This window comes from Lagopus leucura, unplaced genomic scaffold, assembly GCF_019238085.1.
Source record: "Lagopus leucura isolate 7727_CA_CO unplaced genomic scaffold, USGS_WTPT01 Super-Scaffold_100034, whole genome shotgun sequence".
NCBI lineage: Eukaryota > Metazoa > Chordata > Aves > Galliformes > Phasianidae > Lagopus > Lagopus leucura.
Genome location: NW_024962283.1, coordinates 6,054,409 through 6,061,340, shown reverse-complemented (window position 1 = coordinate 6,061,340; position 6,932 = coordinate 6,054,409). Strand labels below are relative to the sequence as shown.

The following is a 6,932-nucleotide window of genomic DNA, read 5'->3' as shown; positions in this document are numbered from 1 at the left end:
CGAGTGAGATATGTCCGCTTCAGAGCAACAAGATCCTCAGTGGGGAGCAGAGGGGCGCGTTGTGGGGAGGCAGCCAGGCTTTGGAGTCCGCAGGGCTGAGGGCTGAGGGCTGGGTTCAAGGACAGGTGAAGGCAAATTCCCCTTAAACGTGGCCATGAGCTGCAGGGGCAGACTGTGCTGGTTGGGGCTGGAGCCTGGCCGTGTCCCAGCCAGCAAACACTGCTCAGTGCATCAGCCAGCTTTTATTCTTTGGTTTATTTAGATTCACTTCAGAAAAAATAAAATAAAATAATAGTAATTACTTTCCAGAAGTTTGAAATTTCCTTCATAAACTCCATCCATATAAAAATACAAACGATAATAAAATCAAGACATTCAGTGGCCCATCCAATCTCATCCTGCAGCAGAAACTGCTACTGATTAAAAACAAAAACAAAAAAAAAAGGAGAACAAAAAAAAAAAACAACCCCACCCACTCCACCATTCCAGAGAGCCAGAACCAAACCGAGGGAACTTGCCAGGACACAGAACAACTCTGCCCTGCCGGTGGCTCACAGACCTCTCTTCCAGCTCCTCAGCACACACCAGTATTAGGATGAGCAGAGGGCCTTTCCCTTCTCTTGAGCATTTTCATGCTTTTTTTTTTTTTTTTTTTGTGCTTCACAGGACCCCAGGAGCTGAGGAAAGGATTAACCCACCCAGTGCCCCTGGTTAGAAGGGGTCTGCCCTCCTCAATCACCTTCTCCAGCTGTTCTGATCAGAGTGATCTCTGACTTGCTAATTTTGCAGCGTGTGCTGGCCCTGGGTGAGGGGAGTAAGGGGAGATCAGCTCTGTGGCTACAAACCCTTATAATCTAATGTAGAAATGCAGTTATCATCTTAATATGCATAAGAAGTGAGTGATTTTCCTGAGTAGATCAGCTGCCTGCCCTCCCACCTGTGGGTGAGGAGAGGAGCAGCACAGCTGGGTGATCTCCTCTCCCCATCTCCTAAGAGAGCAGTTTGCTTGTAGTGAGGAGCATCAGCAGCTGAGTGATGGCGATGAAGAAGAAGCTGCTCTGGATTGCGGAGACGGAGTCGGTGGTTGTTGAGGGTGTGGTTGGATCTGTTTGTGGAACTGAAAGAAACCCCCAGGGTAGATTAGAAGTGCAGAGGACCAGCTACAGACCTACTTGCTGTCATTTCTCAGAAATGTGTGTCAGACCTGCCGTACAGAGTGGGATGCATGAATATATCCACTGATGTGAATGGAGAATCATCAAGTTAGGCTTGAGGCTCCTGGGGGCAGGGGATCCCCTGGACTACAGAAACATTACCAGTGATGGCAAGCCACAATTTCTACTTCACTTCTGTGTGACAGAGAGAAGAGGGGGATAAAGTCTGCGCAATACTTGCAGAAATAGCCTTCTGCACTTAGAATCATAGAATCAGTAAGGTTGGAAAAGACCTGTAGGATCATCCAGTACAACTGTCCACATACCAACACCACTGCCCACTAAACCACGTCCCTGCGTACTCCACCTGCCTTTTCCTTAAAGACCTCCAAGTTTGGTGACCTCACTGGCAGCCTGTTCCAGTGCCTGACTGCTCTTTTGGAAGGAAAATTCTTCCTAATATACAACCTGCAACTTGTCTGTGGCTGTTTAGTGTCCCTTAAAGTTGAAAATGTTAGGAAATGTTCAAGTTCAGCAATAATCCTGAAGACCTTCTTGCCACTCTGGTGTCTTTGCCTTGTCTCCTGACTACTGGAGAAATGGGAAACCCAACACCATGGCACATTGCTCAGGGCACTGCTCACCCCACTGTGGGACCACCCCACTGTACCCTATTTATTTACCTTCCTGCAGAGTCACACTCTTGAACTCGGTGGAAGTGTTGTCAAAGATTATGTATACCCTATGGAAGGAGGAAAGAGAGGAAAAAGGGCATGAAGAACAGATTATGAGATGGGATGTGTATTGTGACCACCTGTTTCTTGTAACAGTGGTGTTCCTTGCAATCATTAGAGTAACACGCTCTTGCATTCTTCCTTTTGGCAGATAAGGCCCTTCAGGTTTCCTATGGTTTCCTTTGGCAAATATTTCCACTGATGCAGCTCCATTAGTGTTCATGGAAAAAAGGGGTGTTCAATCCCTTAATTTCCATTGAACTAATTTACATCCCTATTGATGTGAGGAAACCAGCAGGATGGCAGTGGAGAGACCTCCAGATCTGGCTTTGCCGGAAATATTTCCTCGGTATTCTCAAATGAAAATCTGGAGCAGGCACAAGGGTTTGTCACAGCTGCTGCTCTGGGGGTGGGATCCTGACTGTGGGCATTACCAGAAGCTGGCACAGGAAAGTACTATCCCAGCTGGATACTCAAAGGTGGGCATAGTGTTACCTTATTTCCACGGAAGATATGTTACTGCTTAGAGATGTCCAGTTTGCTGTTGCCAACAGATCTTCGGAGGCATTTAACATTGCTGTGTCAACATCACTGCAGTTTAGCACGTCTGTTACGTTCCATATTCCTGCAGTGGTATTTTCAGGGGACAAGGCTTGAAGTAAATACATGGTCACATTTCTGTCAGCAGTGTGGTTTCCTTCATCACTTATCGTAACTGCAAAGAGAGCAAGGGAGACAAGGTAAGTTGTCTGTCCTGTAGGACAGCTATCTCAGATCCCCTGCCTTCAGGGCTTTCAACCAAGGGAGTGTTTGCTGGCACAGGGCTCTCTATGTGACACAGAGGCACAGGGAGAATGGTGTCCCCCTGCTAAAGCAAGAAGAGCCCCTCACCTCCCCCCTCCTCCTAAAAGAGGGATCTCTTCAGTCCCAATCTGCACTCCCTGCTATGGAGGATGACGACACCAAACCAAACCACAGCTCCAGTGAGGAAACCTTTTCTGGCTCCCACGCAAATGGCAGGGGTGGAAAATGCACAGGGGATGAGCTGGTGAGCAGCCCACAGCTGACTGTGCCATCCCCACCCTGTCGCTTTCCCCACTTCTCCATCCCAGGTTGCTGATTCACGGCTGTGACAAGTCTGCGCAATGCTGCTGTGCACCACGCTGCTACTGCGGGCAGCAGTGGGGCTGTAAGCACACGGAGCAAGGGGAGACCTGCCTGCCAGCATTCAGCTGTGTACAGCTGTGTGTCCCACATGGCTGTAGCCCTCCTGGCCCTCAGAGTCCTTTGGGTGAGAGTGGCTTCAAGTGAAACCACTCAGGACTGCCAGAGATAGAGGAGATGGCAGTGTCAGTCCCAAATCCTCCACTCAGAAAGAATCATAGCTCGAAGTAACAGGTGTAAGCAAAACCCTCTCCTGTGAAAAATGCAGCCACCTGCAGTGGTGCTCCCTGGGGAGAGGCACGAGGGAAGATGTGCCTGTCCATCCCAGCAGAAAAGGAAGGGCTCAGGGTGTCCTTCTTTCCCTGCTCTCAGCGTTCGGATTTCTGAACCTCAAGGCAAAGGGATGCCTGTTGTCAGGTCTGGGAAGCAGGGCAAGGCTGCCATGTATGCTGGGACTGAATCTCTTACAGGATTAAAAGCCATTTTCTGTGATTGATGCTGAATGTGTGTCAACTGCAAAGCAACATCCTTTTTGTCTGTAGAGCCATTACTGCCAACAAGGGCAAAACTCAAGGAGGAAAGGGAACAAAACCACAAAGCAGCACCCCTCAAAATTCTGTGTTTTTGAGTCCTTTGTGTTTTTTGGCCAAAAGGTTAAGGTGGAAAAAAAAAAACCCAAGGAAGGAAAGAGAATTTGAGGCTGATTGTATAGACATGGAATAGGAATAAACAGGGGACAAGTAGGAGAGCTATCTCCTGCCTGAAGTAAAGAAAGCATCATTAGGCCACACAGGTTCTGAGCACATCTAAGAACAGCTTAAGATTCAAGGATGCCACAGGGTTAGGGGCAGCAGAGGAGACACAGTGGGATGGAAGATGCTTACCCTGGTAGCTTGTGTTGGCCATGTACTCCTCGGGCGTCACGGTCACTGAGAAATTGCTCTCAACTGAGAGATCCTTGACAAACTCACATCCTTCCTTCTGCAGGTACGCAGGGATGAGCAGAGTCCCGAAGAGGAGGAATTGCAGCAAGAAGTGAGCTGCCATCATCCTTTTGGATGTCCCTGCTTCATGCACCTGGGAGCTGAGAAAGCCTGACATTTCCCAGCCCATTTATATGGAGATCTTGATGAGGTAAATGCAAATATTTCCCCCTCCCCATCCAGCTTGTTGTACACACCCCTGGTGGGAGGTTTCTCATGATTTTAGAGATTACTTCCTCCTGGCTGCTTGGCCTCTAGGTGAACTGTTTAAAATAAAGGGGTGATGATCTGTGCGGGGGTAAAACCCACAGCAGGTGTATCATGGGGGAGTCCCAGGGATGTAAAGCAAGTCCCTGCTCGCCTGCTCCCCTGAGCCGCTTTTGTGTGCATTTGTGCAGGAGTCTCCATGACCTCTGCAGGAACCGCAGGCCGTGGAGACATGGAGCAGCACTGTGCTCCCACTGCCAGCCCCTGCCCTGCTTTCCTTAGCGACCAAACCAACCCATGCTGGCAGAGGTGTCTGCAGACAGCTGGCTCAGCGAAACTCCTCGGATAGTGTTCTGTGCAAAACAGCCCGAGCTTTGCTCATCTCTCCCTCTGTGCTCCCATGGGCTGTTGGCAGGGATGTCAGAGTCTGGCTTTTGCAAGCACTCCTTGAGCCATTGGGGAGGTGACGGCGTGGGCTGGCGGTGTCTTTCCACCCTGAAACCCAAGGTGCAGCACTCATCAGAGGTGTGGGGCTCATCAGTGCTGGTGGCAGGCCTGAGTCAGCAGGGAATGGTTTTCCTGCCTCCATCTGCCCCATGCTGGCAGCTTGCAGAGGCCCTCACTGCAGTTCTGCTGAACCCATCTGAATTCTGCCCAGCCTATTCTGGGCTGGGAAACACCTCAGTGCATTCCTTTCCCCTTCTCATCTTCCCTTTTTCCAACATCAAACCATCTCACACAGGCAGCTCCCTTTCACCCCTCCTGTGATGTGTGTGGTTGTGTTCAACATTTCAAACAAAAGCTGAGCAGAAGTGAAAGAAAGTACCAGAAAGAGAATAGGTGAGTTCAGGAAATACAGGTGAGAAGGAAGCAGCAGGGAAGAGTGGGAGAAAAAGGGGTTGCGTTGGGAAAGGTGGTGTGTTCTTGGTGACATTGACATGGGTCAGAGGTAAACTTTACCCTAATGCAAAGGGTATGGAGAAAATGAGAGATCGAGTTCTTTTGGCTCATCAAATTGGCTGAGGTCGTGGCCACGTTTCCTGGTCATTCCTCCCTTTCTCCTACGTGTCCCTGAGCAAAGGAGGAAGGAAGCCAGAGGGTCATGGTCCCTCACAAACAGGGTCTGCCGCCCTGCAACAAACAGCTGGAGGAGCTCAAGAAAGGAAGGCAGCCAGCCGTGAGGGGATGGAGAGGGGAAAAAGCAGAGCAAGGTGGAAGCAGAGGGTTTTGCTAGCACAGCCTCACTGCTGTCTATTTGCCCTTGGGGGTTTCACACATGGTCTCCTTGCAATAGCTCTGCGCCATTCTCTGCCAGTGAGGATGAGTCAGACTGGTGTCACTGGAGGAAGGGGTGCTGGAAACAGATGCATTTGCTTCTGAGAGAGCGATTCATTTTGGAGAAAGAAAGGCAGGATGTGACGGTGTCACATATATCACAAGGAAGGTGATAACCATCACCAATCATCCAAAGCAAAAGAGATCTTTGTAAGCAGCAGTGGAAGTTGTGCGTTACACGATGTGTGCTGTGTGGGGATTTACAGTTTTGTTCCTCAACTGTGCAGATAGGTGAAAGCTGTATTTTCCATGGGAAGGGGAAAACTGATATCTGTCACGCTGAGGGGACATAGCCGGGAGGATAGCTGGGGGAAGCAAAAACATGGAGATTTTTAGCTCAGAAATGGCTTCATGATCTGATTCATCTGGGGATGAGCCCGTGTCCCCTCTTGGCAGATGGACAGGAGGTGTTCTCTTGCCCTTCTTTCTCCTTGCAGGCACATGTGCTGTGGCTCCTTCCCCACCCTATCTTCTGTGTATTATCTGTGTATTAATTAAACTGAAGCTGGAGCTGCAGTTTCCACGGGCTTCTTTCAAGGTCGAACCATGACCACTTACAGCCTTGTGCTGTTCTCTGCATTCCCACAGGAGGTGGCTTCTACCTCCCAGAACCGGCAGTGACAGGAGCTGGGCCCTCACTTTGCCTTTCTGGAGGCTCTCACAGGGTGCGTAAACAGCCAGACTGTGGGATCTGACCATCCCTGGGGATGCTCACGCAGACCTTTGACCTCTGCTTGGTGAACTGGGACAGGGTCTGCTCCCCACTCCCTTCCTCACATCAGCTCCACTCCTTTTTTTGTCTTCCCCAGGGATAGATGCACCTTCCCTGCCGTGGGCAAGGACTGGAACAGGCAGGCAGTATCCTGAGGTCCGGGCTGTGCGGCAGGTGCGGAGCTTCAACCCCACAGTGCTGCTGGCCTGAGGGAGAGCAGGAGCTGGGAAAATGAAACTCACAGCAGCAGCCGGCATGTGAGGGAGCACCTTTAGCAAAACCCAGAGGTACAATAAACCACTGCACGCAACAACCTGCTCCCATGATTTACAGCAGGACCGGCACCAGCTGTCCCGTGCGCACTGTGGCTGAACAGGTGATGCCATTGGAGTTGAATGGGACAGAGCTAGGGCCATGCAGAGTGCTGGGGCTCCTTCCCAGCCCCCCGGGTGCTGCAGAAAGGCGTTGTGAGGCTGCTGGCCCTGCTCCAGGCATGGGTGGTGCCTTTGCTTCCATCTACCCCTTATGGCTTTATTGGACTATTTATTTGCTCGAGGTGAACAGCAGGTAGTTGAGGTTTACTGGTCTGCTTTACAAATGGTTTGTTTGGTAATGGTGGGGTGTTTTATTGCTGCCGGGATGC

General features: G+C 50.4%; 1 long non-coding RNA gene across 1 annotated transcript; it reads left to right on the top strand.

Annotated features, from left to right (window-relative positions):
- Nucleotides 1-5,049: 5,049 nt before the first annotated feature.
- Nucleotides 5,050-6,446, top strand: LOC122186029. Its single transcript, XR_006181031.1, has 3 exons — nt 5,050-5,082; nt 6,166-6,242; nt 6,387-6,446. It is a non-coding gene; the product is annotated as an uncharacterized LOC122186029 (long non-coding RNA).
- The last annotated feature ends 486 nt before the right edge of the window (nt 6,447-6,932 follow it).